The 21,628-nt window shown below is 45.8% G+C and overlaps 1 long non-coding RNA gene across 1 annotated transcript; it reads left to right on the top strand.

The window, feature by feature from the left end:
* Positions 1-3,157: 3,157 nt before the first annotated feature.
* On the top strand, positions 3,158-5,396 carry LOC144761950 (uncharacterized). The gene is made up of 2 exons (XR_013595973.1): positions 3,158-3,276; positions 5,215-5,396. It is a non-coding gene; the product is annotated as an uncharacterized LOC144761950 (long non-coding RNA).
* The last annotated feature ends 16,232 nt before the right edge of the window (positions 5,397-21,628 follow it).

The raw sequence follows: 21,628 nt of genomic DNA, 5'->3' as shown, positions 1-21,628 counted from the left end.
GGGGTTACAAAACAGATAAATGCAGGTGGTGACTTGGTCGAGATTTTTAAGGGTGCTCGTAAACATGCAACATTAGCCATGTTTGGCATGGAGAAAAGTCATACTGCAGCCAACATTTTGGATGACTTTAACAAAAAGGTCTCGCAATGGCTGCCCCCAAGAAATTGCAAGGTTGGTTATGTTTCTACTGATAATGGCAGCAATGTAGTTAGGGCCATGGAGGACGGTTACTATTTCAGAGTGCCGTGTTTGGCGCACTGTATGAACCTTGTCGTGCAAAAGTTCTTGAAAAAAGAACTTGCAGTCGACAAAATACTGACCATCTGCAGAACAATATGCACACATTTCAACCATTCTTTTAAGGCCCGGAAGGAGCTGAGGCGCCAGCAAAATGTACGTAGAATGCCAGTGAAAGCACTTATCCAGGAGGTGGCAACACGTTGGAACTCAACCTTCTACATGCTTGAGCGTCTGCATGAGCTGTTTCCAGTAGTCAATGAGTATTTCTACAACCTGGGTGGTGATACGACAGAAATGATGCTAGCGGTGGAGCAATGGCAGCTAGTTAAAAGCCTGACAGACATGCTTTGTCCTTTTGAGGTCTTCACGCGTGACGTCAGCAGGGAGGACTGTTCTTTGAGCAAAGCTATCCCATTGTTGCTGAAGCTCGAGCACCAAGTCAAGGTGGTGTCTTCAGAATTAAAAGATGCTGGAAAGAATGAAGCATATGAGTTGGCGCAGAGATTATTACAACGCCTAGTTAGCAATAAACGGCTTGTAAATATCAAGAAACAACAGCACTACATTTGTGCTACTATTCTGGATCCACGTTACAAAAAGCCATTGTTTGGCAAAGTAATAATTCCTTTTGAAACATCAGATGTTACAGAGTACAAAGGTTGGCTAGCTAAGTCAGCCATTCGTTTTGAAAGAGAGCGGAAGGAAACTTTGGAAGAAGACAGTACTACTACTGAATCAGCAGGCCATCAGGCGTCCCAAAAAAACACTTCTGCATCTGTGCCTGTGGCAGAAGTGAGTGACTTTTCCTCTGAGCCGTTAACCACACCAGCAACCGTATCATCTGCACCAGGCCCAGGCGATATGTCTGAAGCGGATTGGCTAAGTGAGCTAGGGTTTCCTTGTCCCAGAAAGGACACAGAAGTGCAAAGTACAGGAATCCGGGAGGACATTCTTTCAATGGTGCTGGCCTATCTGGATGACTCAACAGCGGTCAATATTACTGAGGACCCATTGGCGTATTGGCATGGGAAAAGAAACATATGGCGAGAGCTCACCAACCGGGCTATCAATTACTTGTCTTGCCCACTCGCAAGCGTGTCTTCAGAACGTGTTTTTAGTTCTGCTGGTGGCATTGTGACTTGCAAAAGGTCCCGCCTCTTGCCCGCAAATGTGGAGCGGCTCACCATGATAAAGATGAACCAGCACTTCATACCACCAGATTACAAAGTACGAGAATGCACGCAGGAAGAAGACGAGGACACGGACCTACCTGAGGAAAGTTCTCCTCAGTTACCAGAAGTACTACCGACTCAATTTGCAGAGTTTGAGGACGAGCTCTGCTTCCCTGACAGCGAGTTCTGAAAATGAGTCAATGATTCCTTAACCTTAACATTAGTCCTTATTCACTTTTATTCCTGTGTGTCTGTCTTTCTTTTTTTAGCAAGTGCTTCATCACATTCACAACAAAACTGTAATCACCCAATCAAACAACAAGCCCATCAACAGAACTGTCTTGATTTTGATGCCGCAGCATTCCTCAGGTTCACAACAGTTAGTTGACAAGAACTCAGTCCTGGTTGTCTATCCTCCTCCTCCAGACTCACCCTATCCATTTCCCGTAATGCTGATGCCTGGATTCTGCACAATGAAGAAAGTTACGTTGACGAGTCCCCGAAAGAGGGACTGTCTGGAAGTAGTGAGTCCTCATTTAAATACATTTTGCTAAGTGTGACTTTTTTGCGTTTGGGTTTAGGGGTCTTGGCTGGGCCATTGCTGGCAAGGTCTATTAAGGGATGAAATTGGTTAGGCATTTACTTTGGAAAACATTTGGCCTATTACACGTGAACGTTTAGGCGTTATTATTGCTCGCTTGCCTGTCTTAGGGGTGCTGTCTGTGGGGCTTCTAGGATTTTGGGGTCTGTGAGCACCGCTGCCATATTTCTAATGTTGATTGCTTTTGTTTTGCAGAAAATCCACGCCGGGAAACTCCAGTTGGGGCCCTGCTGCAGAACGCTTTAGGACACTGTGAATTCCAGGTGGAGCCAACCCTCAAACACAAATTACAGGTAAGATAAGCGTTTGGATGGGAGGTAGTATAATGGAGTATTAGGAGAGGCGAGAGAGTGACAGTGGTACTAGTAGAAAAGTCCTAGGTCCCCGGAAGCTTGTTTCCTTCCCAGTGTAAGAATTGGCTTTTGTAGTTTGGTTTGCCCTGTTCCCATCATGCACTGGGACAGGAACAGACTAATTTGCATACAGCCAGGTTCTGAAACTGGGATGGTGCAATGAGCTAAAAAACGGTGTTGGATCTAGCCCTGATCTTTTGACTGGGTGAGAGTATTCTGCTTAATTCAGAGACTCTGTCCCTCACCACCCCTTGTTGTAAATATTTTTGTCCACCCTAAGCGTGGAAGGGTATACTCAGACATGAGTCCCTTGCTCATTGCACCATCAGGATTCAAGCAAGCCGGGCCGAAGACGGCTGTAATGCCAGAAACCGGTCCCCGGAAGCTTGTTTCCTTCCCAGTGTAAGAATTGGCTTTTGTAGTTTGGTTTGCCCTGTTCCCATCATCCACTGGGACAGGAACAGACTAATTTGCATACAGCCAGGTTCTGAAACTGGGATGGTGCAATGAGCTAAAAAACGGTGTTGGATCTAGCCCTGATCTTTTGACTGGGTGAGAGTATTCTGCTTAATTCAGAGACTCTGTCCCTCACCACCCCTTGTTGTAAATAGAAAAGTCCTAGGACTCCTCAATTAACAAACTCTGTGACAGGCATTTACTTTGGAAAACATTTGGCCTATTACACGTGAACGTTTAGGCGTTATTATTGCTCGCTTGCCTGTCTTAGGGGTGCTGTCTGTGGGGCTTCTAGGATTTTGGGGTCTGTGAGCACCGCTGCCATATTTCTAATATTTATTGCTTTTGTTTTGCAGAAAATCCACGCCGGGAAACTCCAGTTGGGGCCCTGCTGCAGAACGCTTTAGGACACTGTGAATTCCAGGTGGAGCCAGCCCTCAAACACAAATTACAGGTAAGATAAGCGTTTGGATGGGAGGTAGTATAATGGAGTATTAGGAGAGGCGAGAGAGTGAGAGTGGTACTAGTAGAAAAGTCCTAGTACTCCTCAATTAACAAACTCTGTGACAGGCATTTACTTTGGAAAACATTTGGCCTATTACACGTGAACCAACACGATGACAGTGTTCAGTAAAACGAACTTACTGCAAAACCACCACCCACCAGGCTCAAAAGTAGTAAAAAAAAATATGCTCAGATGAAGTTTGAAAAAGTATATTTTTATATCCCTAACAAAATAATCTCCCGCAAGACCCTCCCTGACCCCAACAAATAAATAGTCCCTCAAAAGTCCCCAAAAAACCCAACTCCCAATTGCCACCCCCCAAAAGTCTGTAAAAAAGGGGCAAGGGACACTCTAGGGATGCATGGTGTTGTTAACTTTGGCCTCCAGGGCATCATGCCGTAGGGCCAGGGCATCGTATTGCTCCCGGAGGGTGGCGTGATCTAAACGGAGGCCCTCCACCAAATTTTAGTACTCTTTCCATTTCCGGACCTCCGCCTCCAGGTCCGACACTCTGCGGATTGCTCGGCGCAAGCGAGCCTTTACACTGCTGTGAGGTGCAGCCTTTGCTGCTCGGCGGTGGCGTCTGCCAGTACGGCTCCGTTTGGCTGGAGCACTGCGCTGACCGGCAGAACGTGGGGTCACGGAGGAGGATGCAGATGTCTGATTGGAAGTACTGGACTGCGTGTCGTCCCCCTCCAGTTCCACCAGCCGCCGATATTGGGCAACAGTTGCTTCCAGCCTCCGTTGCCGGGCCAGTACAGTCTGCATACTCCTTGTTGGTTTTGTTTTAGTATGCCCAACTATATGAAGAAAGAAAGACATAATCTGTAACCAATGCTCTTTAAGAATATGATTAACACAAAATGATTCAGCAGGAAGTTGTGTCACAGTACAACTAGCAACTAGCCAGCGCAGTACAAAAGAAACTATTCAGGCCAATATCATGGGCGTCCGCAGGGATGGGCAAGAGAGGGCGCGATTGCCCCCCCCTGGATCGCAGGTCCATCCAGTGCTGGCCCAGTGACAAATTACAATATGGTAATTACTGCAGGCTGGGACCGACAGACAGATAGAGGCAGAGACAGAGAGAGAGGAAGACAGAAGGAGAGAGAGAGAGAGGGTGGGAGCCAAAGGGTGACAGAGGGAGGATGAGGGAGGGAGACAGAGAGAGAGGGAGGGGGAGAGAGAAAGAAAGATGTGTGTAATGTGTATGCCAGGTCTGGTGGCTCAGTGGACGAAGGCATCCTCTGCAGGGGCATGATTTCAATTTCATGGTCATATTTTTTTTTTGTTGCTCTAGATCAACCCCCCTCCCCCACTGACCCTGCCCCCTTCGGTGCGGCCCTTGGCCACAAACCACACTATCAATCATGTCAGGAGTAGGACGCAGGAGATGGTGATGATGTTGCACCCCCCCCTGGAAACATTTCATAGTATGTTCGTAGTTCATCGAGTGACCGTCTACTCTCTGTAGATACACATCATATGCTATCTAAGAGTCAGATAGTACCATGATCCAGCTTACCTGTACCCGCCACCACCACTGTCTCCTTCCTCACAGTCTGTACTTCTTGGTCCTCTTGCGCCGCCTCCTCCCCAGAGTGATCCTCGGACTCGGAGTCGATCACTATTACCACATCCGAGCTAGCCCCGCCACCAGATGTTCCACCTACAAAGTAGATTTAAGAATGTTAGATTACACCACTCACTAGTATTTGGTCTATGAATGAAGAATGTGAAAACAACAGAAAAAGTAATTGACTGTCTACTCTAGTCTAAAGTAAAAATGTCCCTCCTTCCAGGGAAGGCTGTTGTCTTGCTGCATTTTTTTGTCATAATTGATGAATGCTTGATTAATTTTAACACACATCATTTTTCTCTGTACAGACAGAAACTGGACTTCTAAGGACAAGAGCAACATCAACTTCAAACCAGGTGAAAGCTCGGCTCGACCACAAGAAATGTGTTCCATTACTCATCAACTCAGCACCAAGCACTTTTCCATTTCCAACTAACTTTATTTTAATATATGTGTTTACTTTAACTTTTAATAAAGCTTTTAAACTTGAATAGACTCTGTGGTTTTTGGTCCTCCAGACTAGAGTGACTGAGCGAAAGGTTTTGCAAGGAGGAGTCCGTGCCGCTGACACTACCAGGTTTATACAGTGTGCCAAACACGCCACTCTGAAATATTATTACTCTGGTCTTTGGTGTCCATAGTTAGGTTTGTGGAGAATTGTCCTTGCAACAGTAGTATTATTGATTTTGCTCCTATCTAAACACTATTTCGAAAAAATTAAATTAGGAACGCTTGGACAACAATAGGTCCTCTATATTTAAATGAAAACTTACTGGGGCCAGCAAAGGAGCACTCGCCGCCCTGGCCTGCATCCTCCTCCTTTGGAACCACTGCATGTCCGCTTGCCCCTGGGCGGACCTGACGTACAACATGAAAGAATGAACAGAAAACATTGATGATTGCTGCTTGTCGATGTCCTTGTCAACCAAATCAAACATTTAGAAAGAACAAGAACCAATTAATTCAGCCAAAAAGAGGGCTACAAAGGAAGGACTGCACCTGAGCCTCTACTCTAGGGGCAGATTTACAAGCCCCTTGCAGCTCTTTTGCTCCGTTCTTGCGTCACTTTTGTGACGCAGCGCCACAACAAGAGAGGCGCCATGGTGTGGCGTATATTAACAACGTGACGCATATGGGAGATGCATCCCATTCTAAAGCCCTGCGCCATAAGGGAGCGTTCCAGCGCAAGGGAGGGCGTTCCTGCGCAGGAACGCATGCTAAAAGTGGCTATGGGGAATATATAAAATTTCAATCAGTCATTTAGGACAATGATGCGTCACTGAAACCCTGCGCCTGCATGAAGCAGACTTACGGCTTGACGCAGCATTGCTGGAGCTGCGCCATCGTTGCAACGCAACTCCATCAATGAGCCGCCTTTACGGCACCGATGCGTAACGCTTCGGTGACGTTTTGGGACCATGGTGTGCCGCATCGTAAATACGGCGCACCATGGGTGGTGCTGGCGTGCCGCACACTTTGCAGGGATACGCAGGTAATTGCTAATCTGACACTTAGGGGCATACTTACGAGTTCTGAGCTGGACACCTCCAGATGTGCACCAGAACAAATGCGTAACGCAAAACTAACCTTGCGTCACGGCAGATGCGCCGCAATTACAATGCGGCAAACCCTGGAGCAAGGGTAGGCAGATGCGTGACGCATCTCGTGACGAAAGAGGGGCGCATCTCTAGAGTCGCGTCGCAGGTGCGATGCAACTATAGCAATGCTCAGGGCTGCCCAATACTCAACATACCGCATCAGTCCTTACGCCTGCTTCAAGCAAGCAGGCATAAAGAATTGACGTAGCAGCGTCGCGGAAGTGCCTGCGTTAAATCTTGTAGATTTCACGCAGGCACTTTTGCGAGGCGCACAGCTGCCTGACCGCCACCCCCCACCCCCCACACCCACCCCCTGCGTGGGAACGCACCCATTGTGGCGCAGGCCCAGGCCTTAACGTGGCGCATCTCCTTAGATGCATCTCGTTGTACATGACTCGCATGGATTCGCCACGTTTACGTCGCTGTGCGTCAGGTAAGGCAGCGTAAATGTGGCGCAAGGGGCTTGTAAATCTGCCCCTTTGTGTCTAGCATTACGCAGTTCTGTAAAGTACACTCATACATTACTCTGCCCAATTAAATGAACACAAAATAGAAAACAAATAAGCAGTGGCACCGCCACAGAGAAGGAGAACAGTGCACCTGAAATGCACAGAAGATTTTGAAATATTAATTTACCTCTCCTATGAATGTAATCAGCAGCATTATTGCTGTTTGTAAAAAAGTTAAAGCAAACATTTGCAATATAACACAGTCACACAGAGCAGGAGAAAAAACAGAGTAGTGAGTGATGAAAAAATTGCTACTACTACTCACCAAGCCCGGGGACCTCCACTCCCAGCAGGTCTAGCAGGTCGCGCTCCCGGTCCAGGATATCGGTCCAGCGGTGGGTCACTTGATTGTAGGTGCGCTGGACCCCCGTGATGTCAAAAAGGGCCCGGCACACCTGCCCCCACCGCTTCCGTCGCTCCTGGCTGTTGGTATAACCAGCAGCGATCCTGCCGCCTGCCGCGATGGTCCTGGGGAGACGGCGCTGCACATAAAAAACGAGTGAGCCCACCTCCTCAGGGCTGAAGATCTCCCTGGGCACCACCATTACCGCCCTCAAACGGCCACACGGGAGCCGAGCACGGGCTGCGGTGCCCGTCTTGGGCAGCTTGACAGCTGTCTTCACCATGTTCTGGGCAGGTGTTAGCAGTAAGGAGACAAAATGAAAAAGAATAGGAGTAGGGAAGAAGGAAATAAAAGTTTAAAAAAGTAGTTGAAAAGTAAACAAAAGTAGCCTAAAACACAAAAATATAGACCTAGAAAACTAGAGGGATAGAAAAAAAGTTAAATAGATCAAAAAAATATTAAAACAAGCAAAGGATGGCAGAGATATACAGAGGATAGAAACACCATGACCAGACACATAGGAATGAATGAAAAACAAGATGGCGGCCCGAACACATGCGTGTAAGTAAGTTCGCACGCGATTTCTCTCGCGAACTCGTGCGAACTTGCATTCGCAAGGCGCTCATTGCGCAAGATTACACATAGCGGGCGGAAACGGAAATACGTCACGCAAACAAAATGCCGGCGCCCATACTCAACCTTGGGGTAACTCGCACGAGTTCGCGGCTTCCACGGTGATTTCGCACGACGCCGCGCCTCGCGAATAGGGCGAAATTACCGAAAAACGAGTTTTGCAAAAGCAAAACCAACGAGCAGGTGCAAAAGTTCGAGCTCATCATTTGTAACCATTCACCTGTAGTGCTTCCTGAAGGGGCCCTCCAGAATCCGGTTGCCTACTTGCAACTATTGTGTGACCCTGCTCTGACAGTCACAGAATAGTTACAAGTATGCCATTGCATCCTGTTATTGCAACAAAAAGGAAAGGGAGCAGACAAGCAGGTGCCAGCCTTCATTAATGTCAGTTGGGGCAGGGCAGGTGTTGTTGTTTGCAAAACTTAAAGCACTTGGCAGGTGTGCTTGGCTTTGCCACAATAATGTACACTCACTGGTGCTGTGATGACACCGAGGGTGGCATGGGTGTGCCAGAGGGTGGCATGGGTGACCGAAGAGAGTGCCAGTGGTGACAGAGGGTGGCAGTGATGAAGAAAGCCTTGCAAACAGGCTGGGCACGTAAAAACAACAAGTTTGCAAAAACTGGCGACCCGACAACTAAGTTCGCAATTTGCGAAATTGTACAAAACCCTCGCGAACTTGCAGAAACCCGTGCAAACACACACCCCAAAAAAAAAACGCAAATCCGCGAGAATTCGCGGATTTTGCGTATTGTCGCAATCCGCAAATCCGCAAATTCGCGGATTGCGAATCCGCAAAATCCGACCATGAACCTACCAACTTTAGATTTTGTCGTAAACTAAACACGCATGGGAGTACATGGTAATGCCTCTCTTGTGGATCCCAGCAAGTTATCTTACCCACAATGTCCTGCAAACCTCAAAATGCGACTGTGACATTTTCCTTAAATTATTGTGCTCACATTTTCACTCTGCATAAAGTAGCTTCACATTTCCAACCACCCATCATTTCTCCAAGTATCCCAATAGAAATGGTACCTCACTTGTATGGATGGGCCAAGTACCCGCTGCAGGGAAGGCCCAAAACCTATTGATGCAACATCAAAACTACCTATCACAAACCAACCTGGTTTTGCACGGGGGATCCAATAATTTTTTGGCTCTGGGGTCAGCGGCCATCTAGGGAAACCTACCAAACCCCCATATTTCTAGAAACTAGACTCCAGGGGGAGTCCAGCGAGATATGGCTTGCGTGGGTCTCCCAACATTCTTCTATCCAGAATCCCCGGCAAACCTCAAATTTCGCTGAAAAAATTACTTTTATCTCACACTTCTGTGTGGGAAAGTTGTGGAATCTGCGTGGATCCACAAATTGCCTCCTACCCAGTGTTCCACCAGGTCTACAGATAAAAATGGTGCCTCACTTGCGTGGGTGGGTCAAGGACCGCAGCAGGCAAGGGCCCAAAACCTATTGAGGCAACATCAAAATGACCTATTACAAGCCAACCTCGTTTTGCAAGGGGGTCCCATGAGTTTTTGGCCCTGGGCTAGGCGGCCATCTAGGGCAACCTACCAAACCCACACATTTCTGGAAACTAGACACCTGGGGGAGTCCAGCGAGGTATCGCTTGTGTGGGTCGCCCAACAATCTCCTACCCAGAATCCCCTGCTAACCTCAAATTCCACTGAAAACTTTCTGTGGGAAAGTACTGGAATCTACGTGAATCCACACATTTCCTCCCACCCATCGTTCCCCCAGGTCTCCCGATAAAAATGGTACCTTACTTGCGTGGGTAGGCATCGTGGCTGCAACAGGAAATGGCCCAAATTGTACTGTGGTGAATTCAAAATTACCTATAAGAAAACAATCTGATTTTGGGGGGGCACCTGAGATTTTGGCCCTGGGCTCAGTGGCCATCTTGGGAAATTAACAAACCCAAACATTTCTTAAAACTAGATACCCGGGGAGTCCAATGAGGTATAGCTTGCATGGATCTCCCCAAGTTTTCCTACCCAGAATGCCATGCAAACCTCACATTTTGCTTATAAAAACACATTTTTCATATATTTTTGTGTGGAAGCACCATGCCGGCATAAAAAATTGTCCAACCTCACTGCGTTCTCCTTAGTGTCCCGAGTAAAATGATACCTCACTTGGATTCACGCATATTCCAGAACTTTCCACCACAGAAATGTGAGGAAAATGTGGATTATTTGACAATTTTTTAGGTTTGCATGGGATTCTGCGTAACATAACCTGGTGAGAGCCAGACAAGTCACCCCATCCTGGATTCCCCTGAGTTTCTAGTTTTCAAAAATTTATAGGTTTGCTAGGTTTGCCTAGGTGCCGGCAGAGCTGGGGTTTCAATAACTACAGCTAGGCACTTTGCCAAAAACGGGTCATATTGTGCTATGAAATTGTGGTGTGTCCATGTTGCGTTTTGTGCTGTTTCCTGTCGCTGGCACTAGGCCTACCCATGCAAATGAGGTACAATTTTTCTTGGTAGACTTTAGGGAACGCGGGGTGGGTGGAAATTTGTGGATCCAAGCAGATTCCAGAACTTTCCACCAAAGAAATGTGAGGAAAATGTGTTTTTTTGGACAATTGTTTAGGTTTGCAAGGGATTCTGGATAACAGAACCTGGTGAAAGCCAGACAAGTTACCCCATCCTGAATTTCCCTGGGTGTCTAGTTTTCAAAAATATATAGGTTTGCTAGGTTTGCCTAGGTGCCGGCAGAGATAGGGTTAAAAAACTACAGCTAGGCACGTTGCCAAAAAAGGGTCATTTTTCGCTGTGAAATAGTGGTATGTCCACGTTGCGTTTTGCGCTGTTTCCTGTCGCGGGCACTAGACCTATCCATGCAAGTGAGGTACCATTTTGCTTGGAAGACTTTGAGGAATGCGGGGTGGGTAGAAATTTGTGGATCCACACAGGTTCCAGAACTTTTCACCACAGAAATGTGAGGGAAATGTGTTTTCTTTATACTTTTTTAGGTGTGCAAGGGATTCTGGGTAGCAGAACCTGATGGGAGCCAGTCAAGTCACCCCATCCTGGCTTCCCCTTGGTGTCTACTTTTAAAAAATGTATAGGTTTGCTGGGTTTCCCTAGGTGCCAGCAGAGCTAGGGTTCAAAAACTACAGCTAGGCACTTTGCCAAAAAAGGGTCATTTTTCGCTGTGAAATTGTTGTGTGTTCACGTTGCGTTTTGGGACGTTTCCTGTCACGGGCACCAGGCCTACCAATGCAAGTTAGGTACCATTTTTCTCAGAAGATGTTGGGGGACATGGGGTGGGTGGAAAGTTGTGGATCCACGCAGATTCCAGAACTTTCCACCACAGAAATGTGAGGACAATGTGTTTTTTTCACAATTTTTTTAGGTTTGCAAGGGCGGTAGGGAGGACACTGGCAGTATCTCTCCCGGTCCGCTTCACACAACAGACAGACAACTAAGAGCTCTACTCGATGGTGCTAAATTTTTTATATTTTAAAATCACTAACTGCAAAGGAGACAATTTTGTGTGTTTACTTTATTTACTTTTAGATAGACCTCTGTGCCATACGGGAAAATTAAAGGGGGGCCTGGCACTTACCACATAGGGAAGCCTGTGCTTAGTGTTTGCTCCTGCCCGCCCCGGTCGACTCGGTAGCCAGTACCGTTGAGCGGAGGGCGGGACAGGGAGAGCCAGGTACTTCCGCCCTACATCTGGAGCGGTTAGCGCTCTAGTTGCTGCAAGTGAAGGGCTATTTAGCCCTCTTGTCTTCACGAGCGCGCAGCGTTCGCACGCAGGGGGAGCGCCAAAGACGCGCCGAAGACAAGCCAAAGAGAAGCCCGTCTGCGCCCGTCCGCGACTGGACGGGGACAGGGGCCATGACCCATGATCCTCCTGACAGGGATTATAGCGCACCTAGGCATGTCAGCTATTCGACCCAGAAACTATTAGATCTACGGACTACCCCTTTGCAAGGTGGCACTGGGGAGACTTGGCCATGCCCGGAGGTTCGTTTTCCTGCCGGCATTGTCAGTTTCAGGCCTCCTATGTCAATCAGTCTTCAGTGCCCCCTCTGGTTGCTACACATACACCGAATGGGTGGAAGAACCTGCTCTGCAATGTTAGATCCCTGCCAAAACAGCATACAGAGGTTTGGGATCTTATCTCCACTGTGCAGCCTGAGCTATACTTTCTGACGGAGACGTGGTTGAAGCCCCACTCGGTCCCTGCAATCACCCTGGGTATTCCAGAATAGTGGGGCCCCTAATTCCATCTTGTTCTCTGAGTTTCCTGCTGCCTCCTTGGGTGAGGTAGAGGCCCTCATTGGTCAAATTAAGAGTGGATCCCCTTTAGATCTTATTCCTGCAAGAGTTGTGCCATCTTTAGGCAAGTCACTCGGTCCCATGATCCAGTCCCTTGTCAACCTCTCCCTTTCTGAGGGTCGGGTACCACAGGAGTGGAAGATGGCTCAGGTGAGACCCATTCGTAAAAACTCTACCATCCCTTGGACAGAATTGTCCAACCTTCGACCCATACCTCTCCTCCCGTACCTGAGCAAACTAACGGAAAAGCACATCAACATCCATCTGTCGAGCTTTATCGAGCAAACAGGAAGCCTGGATGACTCCCAGTCTGGTTTCAGGCCAAATTATAGCACTGAATCAGTGCTCCTCTCAGTGACAGATGACATCCGAATGTCCCAGGACAATGGGAACTCGATGATTTTGGTGCTATTGGACCTGTCAGCAGCGTTCGATACGATATCCCATGACATTCTGCTCAGCCGTCTGGAAGAGGTGGGGCTTGAGGGTTTGGCGCTGTCCTGGATGAGGAGCTTTTTATCGGGCCATACACAATGTGTTAGCATGGGCTCATTTCGATCTGCATCTGTAGAGCTTACTAAGGGGGTGCCTCAGGGCTCCTGTTTGAGCCCTACACTTTTTAATATCTATGTGGCCCCCCTGGCCAGCCTTATGAGATCATACGTATTCATCCCAGTGTCATACGCTGATGACACTCAGCTCCTCTTCCCATTTAAGTCACTTAGCTCGGTGGTTAAACAGTCCTTTTCAGAAGGCATGAAGGCTGTTTCGCAATAGATGGCCTCGAATTTCCTACAGTGCAATGTGGGAAAGACGGAGGTAATGCTCTTTGGGGAAGCCACACTGCTGTGGACTCCAGACTGGTGGCCCTTAGATCTAGGCCCCGTCCCTAGCCCTAAGCAGGTGGTGAAAAACCTGGGTGTGCGGATGGACCAAGGTCTTTCTCTAAAAGAACATGTAAACCAAACAGCCGGGTCCTGTTTTCATGTATTAGGACTACTCCGCAGAGTGTTTCCCCCACTACCGGACACAACTAGGAAAACCCTTGTTCAGGCCCTGGTGTTCAGGCTCTGGTGTTCTGGCCCTGGTGCTCAGTCGCCTGGATTATTGTAACAGACTGTTGATTTCAGCAACTGACAGCCTACTTAGTAGTATTCTGGGAAACGGAACTTGGTGGGAGCCAGTCAAGTTACCCCATCCTAGATTCCCCTGGGTGTCTCGTTTTCAAAAATGTATAGGTTTGCTGGGTTTCCCTAGGTGCCAGGAGAGCTAGGGTTAAAAAACTACAGCTAGGCACTTCGCCAAAAAAGGGTCATTTTTCATTGTGAAATTGTGGTGTGTCCACGTTGCATTTTGCACCGTTTCCTGTTGCGGGAACTAGGCCTACCCACGCAAGTGAGGTACCATTTTTCTCAGAAGACTTTGAGGAACGTGGGGTGGGTGGAAATTTGTGAATCCACGCAGATTCCAGAACATTACCCCACAGAAATATGAGGAAAATATGTTTTTTAAATATATTTTTAAGTTTGCAAGGCAAGGGATCTGGGTAACAGAACCTTGTGAGAGCCAGTCAAGTCACCCCATCCTGAATTATCCTGGGTGTCTAGTTTTTTAAACGTATAGGTTTTCTAGGTTTCCCTAGGCACCGGCAGAGCTAGGTTTAAAAAATGACAGCTAGGCACTTTGCAAAAAAAGGGTAATTTTTCATTTTCAATGTGGTGTGTTCTTGTTGGGTTTTGAGCAGTTTCCTGTCCTGGGCACTATGCCTACCCACACAAGTGAGGTACCATTTTTATCGAGAGACTTAGGGTAATTCAGATTTATAAAGCAACTATTATTACCTATTGACTTTCAATGCATTTCTGCCTTCCAAATGAAAGACAATATGTAAAAAAGAAGTCATTTTGAAAAATGCCTGACAATTCTCAAGCTAGTATGAGTATTCCCAATTTCGGAAATGTGCAAATATTTACTGTTTCTAAACTCTATATTTTGTTCCCATTTCATAAATACATAGATGTCTTTTATACCGATTTTCCATGTATACATTTTCCCCAAATAATTGCTATATACTCGGTACATAATAAAAAACTATTGCAAGTCGCTGCTCAGTTTTCGGCTCTGGGTTTGTCGGGTTCTTGGTGAACCTACAAGTCCTATATATCCCCACAACCAGTAAGTACCCACGGATGTAACGTTATATTGCTTTCAAAGAGCTGTCATAATCAGAAGAAGTTACAGGTGAAAACGTTAACACAAAAGGCAGTTTTTTTCAACTAATTTTCAGCTTTTCCTATATTTAACTGTTTGTTTCCATAAAGAAACCTTGAAGGAGCTACACAAATGAGCCCTTGCTGAATTCAGAATTTTTGTCTACGTTACTAAAATGTATAGCTTTCCAATATTCATTATTGCTTTCATACCCATTTCTACCATTAACTGGAAGGAGGTTAAAAGCACAAAAATAGCAAAAATAGGCTATGCCCCAGAAAAATGCCAAAACTGTGTAAACAATGTTGGTTTGCTGTCAAAAGTCTGTCATTCCCTAAAAGATGTGAAAATGGTGATTTCATCCCCACAAACCCTTTTTTGATACCATTTGCAGGAAAAAACCCAGATGCTTTCATTTGCAGCCCTTTTTCCAATTTTTCCCCCAGAAAACGAAATGTTGCTGTATTTTGGCTAATTTCTGGGTTCCCTCCAAGGGAATCCACAAACCCTGGGTACCTCTAGAGTCTCCATGATGTTGGAAGAAAAGGACACAAATTTTGCATGGATACCTTATGTGGTCAAAAAGTTACAGGGGCCTAAGCGCGAACTATCCCAAATAGCCAAAAAAAGGCTTAGCACTGGGGGGGGGGCGGGGGGGAGCCTATCAGCGAAGGGGTTAAGTCTCTGCCGTTTTTCTAACTGACCAAGGGCTATGCAGATTATATACACATTTCCATTGCAAAAGATGGTGAATTTGTTTTCGTTTAGCAAATATACATCATATTTGATAATACTCTTTTCTTCCATATAACGTTTACCTGTAATGCTAACTTTTGCTGTACTTCTCTGTGAATGTTTTCACTCTCTGTTATTGTGCTTGATCTTCTTTTGTTACTCAAACAGCAGCATAACTTTTTACAATTTTGTCTGTCACCATGGCGAATTACAGATTTTTTTTATTCTGAGGGCACGATACAGTGCTATTTCCAAAACCTGACTGATGTATTTGAAAGAAATAATCAAACAAATACTACAATTCTCAAACAGAGAATATAAACCCTTGCTCCACATGTTAAGTTAAACCAGTTGCTGTGAACATATGAGACCCAGACTTATTAACAATCAGGGCCTGATTATGACTTTTGTGGAGCAGTGGTGCGGCAGTGCAAATGGCTGCGCCACCGCTGCGTTGAAGGTCACCGCTGCCCTTCCGCCGGATTACAGCTTTTAAGTGGTCTGGCAGGCAGGCAGCGTGGCGGTCCCGCAGAGGTGCCTCTTTCAAAGGATGCGTTGCCTTTGAAAAAGGCATCACAGTGGGACAGTACAACAAGGTTCCTGCAGGGCATGGACTCGAAGTCCATGCTGTTTAGGTACCTATGTTTATGGACACAAGGGGGCACACGTTATGCTCCCTTGTGTGATTCTACATGCGGTGGAGGCAGAGGGGGGCTCTGTAGGGCTCGTTTTGTTTCCTCTCTGCAATGGTTTTCATGGTGGAACCGCAATGAAAACCCGGGAAGAGAAAACATTCATACGGCGGTCCTGCGAAGCGTATTGCGGCCTCCAGGGAATGACAGTTGCCTGGCAGCAGTCACAGGGTGGTACAACTGCCCAAGTCATAACTGGGCAGTCGGACTTCATCCGCCGCGCCACCACGAGTCTGCCAGTCATCAAACCACCAGACTTGTAATCAGGTTTGCATCACAAACATGATTCAAACACAGTGCAAAGTGTTTTGCTGGGATTTACTTTACAGTGAGAATCATAATTTGGGTTGGAAAGCGGCTGAAAGCAACTTGCTGCACAACTTTGCACTAATTTGAATGCAGGGGGTGCTCCTTGTTTGACACATGACACTCCTATTCAACGATCCAGGGGTTTTGACACTAATACCTAACTGCTAACATTTTGTTGGAGTTTCAATGTTAGTCCCTTTGCCCAGTATCTGGATCCTGTATGTCTGACCTCTGACTCAGTTGCTGGGCAACTTGGACATTCCGGTGGTCATCAATGACACAATAGTTAACTGGGTTGGAGGTTAGTGGAAAGCTGGGGGACTGGGTGACCGTTGGATGCTGAGCTATTGTTTGGACTGGTGGTTTTTATACTGTTGCTGACTAGACACTTAGAAATGGACATTGTGTTGGAGTGGTGACTACATCTTAACACTGGCGACGAGCGCTTGCTTGGGGACAGGTATTCATGGACCACCAGTTTTCCCATGAACCCATGGATGTTAATCAAAAATGTACTGGATGAAAGTTTAGCTTTAGCGATGTAAGGGGTGAAGTTGTAAGTACACTCGACCACTGAAGAGTGGGAGAGCCTTTACCCTGATTGCAAGAGACTCTTAAAACTTTAGAGATTGACAGATTGCTTACAGGACCAGCCGTTATCAGTTTTACTCATTTTGAATTATGGCATGCGTTTTCTGAGATTCCATTCACACGCATCTACTTACAGAAGTTGCTGAGAGCACCATGTGTGATGACTTCCCTACGCAGCAATGTCTGAGATCCTTGTGTGCGGCGTGTCTGACCCATTTCTGCTACTGCGAGTCTCCGAAGATGTGGCACAAGTGCAAGTCTGATGTCAATTTTCTTCAAAGAGATGGAGCCGTCATCACAGATCCAAGTCATGAGACATGCTCAAAGCATTCATTGAACAACATTGGCGTATTCTTGATGGCAAAACAGTTGTCCGGTCATAGTGCCCGGAGTTTCCCAGGCATCCTTCTCCAGGTTCCTCCCACTGTCCTGAGTACCATCATCAGCCTGGCACTGATGTATCTCCACTTCCCCAACACTGCCCTAGACCAACTCACCAACAAGCAAGGCTTTTATGCCATTCTGGTTTACTGCATGTATCGGGGCAATATACTGCACCCATATGCAACTTGTGCCTCCTGCGGCCCCACATCTACAGAAACAGGAAGCACATCTACTCGATGAATATGCAGGCAATAGTTGACCATATTGGTGTATTCCTGAATGTCATTGCCAAGTATCCTGGCAATGTCCATGATTCATGTATCTTCTGCCAATCTGTCATCAACCAGCAGTTACAGAATGGCACCCCAGGAAATGGACTGCTTGTTCGTAAGTACAACTTGAACACACCACACACTTCAAGCCACTCAATTATGTAGGTCTATACATTTAAGTTGCACATGTAGGAAATTGCATTGTGCACAAATTGTTTCTGGGCCAACTGCAATACACAATCATATAATGTCAAAGCACAACATATATGTACCTAATCTGCCTGGAAATGTACTTACAACCCACTTTGTCACTCGAGAAATACATATATTCCAAAATGCATTGGGCTTTATTTACAAGGAATTAATGCAGTGCTGCAAGCCATTTGGCCACGCTGTGCTGCGTTAATTCAAAAGCAAAGGGATGCATCATATGTACAATGATATGACAGATCCTTCTGCTCTCTCCTGCGCTGGCACACGATTAGCTACCATGCACCAACGCAAGGTGCCTGCTTCACAAGGATGATTGTTTTCATGCAGGAAGGAACATCTTCCTGCATGAAAACAATCACAAGAGGTCTTTTCCTTTTCCTAATTGTGCTGCAGAATGCAGCATGCATAGACGGAAGAAAAAAAGCAGAGATTTGAAAAACAATTCTCCTCATTGTGCCTCCCTATGCCTACCTTGGTGAGGCGTATCCTTCTGATGCATTTCCGGATTACGAATACTCGTAAATCTGGAAATGCGGCAGAAGCCATGTGTGTTGCATGGGAACACCCACAGCAACACCCATGGCAAAGATTTGCATGTAAAGGTGCCATATTCACAAGGACGTGAAAAGCCATGCAGGTGGCTTTACATGTCCTTGTAAGTACGGGGCAGCAGGTTGCTCCACCGGTGTGTCACAAAAAGTGACGTACCTGCAGCGCAAGGGCTAGCAACTAAGCCCAATGGAGTTCAACACTTACCATTCAAGTGCTTGAGGTGTTAGCAAACAACATTTGATTTATTTCCCCAAACCCCATGTGCATCATTATCTTTTTAAAGCATACTTAGCTTTGGTCCATTCCCTCAACATTGTGTTCACCTTCTAGCTTTTGGCATTTCTCATTGTCCACGTTCCAATATTCTTAAGCTGCTTCACAATTTATAATTGTTTTCCACTTTGGCTTGTCCTGATGGACAATCACAATTGTACTAAGATGTGTATTACCTAAATCATTTTCCAAAGTGGATTCTTTGCATTTCTCACACTCCTAATATTAAACCATGGCCTATGTTGCATGTGCACTCAAGGTCTATCCTGCTTAAATTACCTTTCCTTTCACACTCATTTTCAGTCTGTCATCATTCTGTCCAGCTATTGCCATGGCTTTGTAACTAACAAAAGGTTATCCATCAAGTGTTCATAATTCCTGTTTTGTGGGTCACAGTTACTAAACCCTCAGATTCACAAGTGTAGCCTAATATAAAATGTTGCCACTGTTGTTAAGTTTCTCCTTTGCCCTTACAATGCTAGTCCTGCCACAGATGACATTTAAGTATGGGATGTCAAACACATCTGTCACAATCCCCCATGCTCAATCATGTGTATATAGTGTGTGCTACCCTATGCCCTGATGTTCGTCTTGTTGACATTTAATAAGACATTGTGGGCCACAGAGACCAGTGTCATGGGATGAGGACCTGTCATCTAGCCTGATGCTATGGTAGAGGACATGGCCATTGTCCCACAACCTGGTCATGTGAAGAGATATTGCTGAGTATTTGAAATACAAATAGGTAATCAGTAAAGCAACCCACTAGAAAGGACATCACACACTTTGCAAAGGGCAACATTGTCTTTCAGGGACAATTTGTTAGCCCGCAACCATCAAGATATCCTGAGACCACAACCTCAACAAATCCCTCCAATGTAGTGCATCCATTTCACTGTCTTCAAGTGGTGTGCCACCCTCCAGAATCCCACCTGAGGATACAGAAGCATAGGGGTCATCCTCATACACACCATGATTAGTTCCTGTAACCTGTATCACATAATGTAAGAGGGAGTAACTCAGCTTACATTGCAAGGTTTGTGACATATGCATTACATAACCTAATGTCAGCTCCACACAACAAGATAACTCATCCACAATGTGCCAATGGTGTCGGCTCAGTCATGCACATGGATGTTGTGTAAGTCAAACAAAAGCACATACCAACACTTTGCTCTGCATTCAGGTTAGCTCAGCCGTCTACACAATCTCCGATGTACAGTGGCACACCAAATATCAAGATGAACCATGTACACATCCAGATATTGTCCCGGACATTTATGTAAGCACACTTCACATTGAACAGCTACAAGTAGGCAATTTTAAAGAAATTCATCCCTGTTGTGAATTCAGTGGCCCAGAAGGTGTTCCCACGGGCAAGAAGAGAGATGACATTATACACTGCTAAGAGTAAACAAAAGAATCACAGACACTAGTGCTGCAGTAGTCATGCTAGTCAATGCTGTTTAACATAACACAAATAATTAAATAAATAGCATACAATTAAGCAACCAGAAAATAATTGAGAGAAACTTCATCACCCTAGCTCTCATCCAAGGCATCATATTGTGCAACAAGTATACATTACATTGTATATACACAACACATCTCTTATCATAACTAATAACAATGTCTACAAGGGAATTTTGTGTGTGTCACAGTGTTGTGTTTCTATCTAGGACCCTAATTCGATATTCCCGATGTATGCCCTTATATGGCTATAATAAATAATATCCTTATAAAGGCATAAGAATCATATCCATATTTAGTAATAGCCCATGCAGTCCAAATACGGCATGGCTACTCCTCTAGACTCCTAGAAAGTACATTGCGTTCTTTAAACAAACCAAGCCTCCAGCAGCCCGGAAAATCCCCCTGCTCTTGTTTTGATTTGCACAAGAACTCCTATAGTCAGAAAGAACTGTTAGTTCTTGGTGATGTCTTATTTCCAACCTTACGTCAAACCCGGCACCTTTCAGGTATAAATATACCGACGTTGCCTTAAGCAAACACATGATGGTTTGGAGCAGAGCGGCTATCTACTTGCCCGGAAGCCCAGCTGATGCGAGGAGCCGAAGGAAGCCGCCCCTCCCTTTTGACACATTGAGAGAGACGCTGTCTGTTTCTCCAGCCGAGAAAATCCAGCTCCGGTGTTTCCAGTCACCCTTGCGGGTTGCTGGGATATCGAGTCCTGAGAGAGAGATACAAGACCTCCTTCATTCTAAGAACCAAGGTACGGAGCTGACTAAACCCTTGAGAGAATTCTTGATTCAGATCCTTGGCAAAACCAACTTAACTTAAACTGCAACTTACTTACTCCTTCCCATGTATTAGGCTTAGGTCAGGTACACCGGGGTAGGCGTAGATTAGAAGCACCAGTTGAGTACGTTAGTCAATGTTGTTATGTATGTATATATTTTATCCATTTTAAAGTATAATATGGCTAAGAAACCATATCAATGCTTTTACAGTATTATTTCATAATACTCCTTTTACTGTACGCACTTTACTTTATGATAAGTATTGCAATTGTGGCAATTCATTTCTGTTGCATGAGAAAGAAGACTGCTCAATAAATATCATCTTTTATTGAAAACGCCCGTCTCTCTATTTCTCTGCACTCTGGTGAAACTAAGTATGCACGATTGACTGAGCGAAATAGTTGTCTATTGTTTTCACAGGACTCTAGAGATACACTCTTTATTCTGAGGGAGCAAAGTTGTCATGTTTATGCGGTTGTCAGAAGCTAATCCCTTCTTGTCTAAATCCGGAGAGTTAACTCTTTCCTGAACATTCGAGAAAGTTTCTAGTGACCTCTGAGATAGCTGGCAAAACTAATTAAGTCTAATATAGTCAGTAGAGACCTAGTCGACCTCAGTCCTATGTCTACACTGCTGTTTATATTATTCCAATGCGCAGAGCCTATTGGGAATATAGGAACTACACTACAACAGTGGCAAACAGCACTGCAGGTTCCAGCACAAACACACAAAGAATGGACAACAAACAGTGTCAAAGATGTGGTATACACTTGCACCAAGGTGTCTTGCCTTGCAGTTAATGTAGTATACTTCTGCCAATGTTAATGTCCAACC

Source organism: Lissotriton helveticus, chromosome 6, assembly GCF_964261635.1.
Source record: "Lissotriton helveticus chromosome 6, aLisHel1.1, whole genome shotgun sequence".
Lineage (NCBI taxonomy): Eukaryota > Metazoa > Chordata > Amphibia > Caudata > Salamandridae > Lissotriton > Lissotriton helveticus.
The sequence above is the reverse complement of the archived record's forward strand: the minus strand, read 5'-3'. Positions and strand labels throughout refer to the sequence as shown.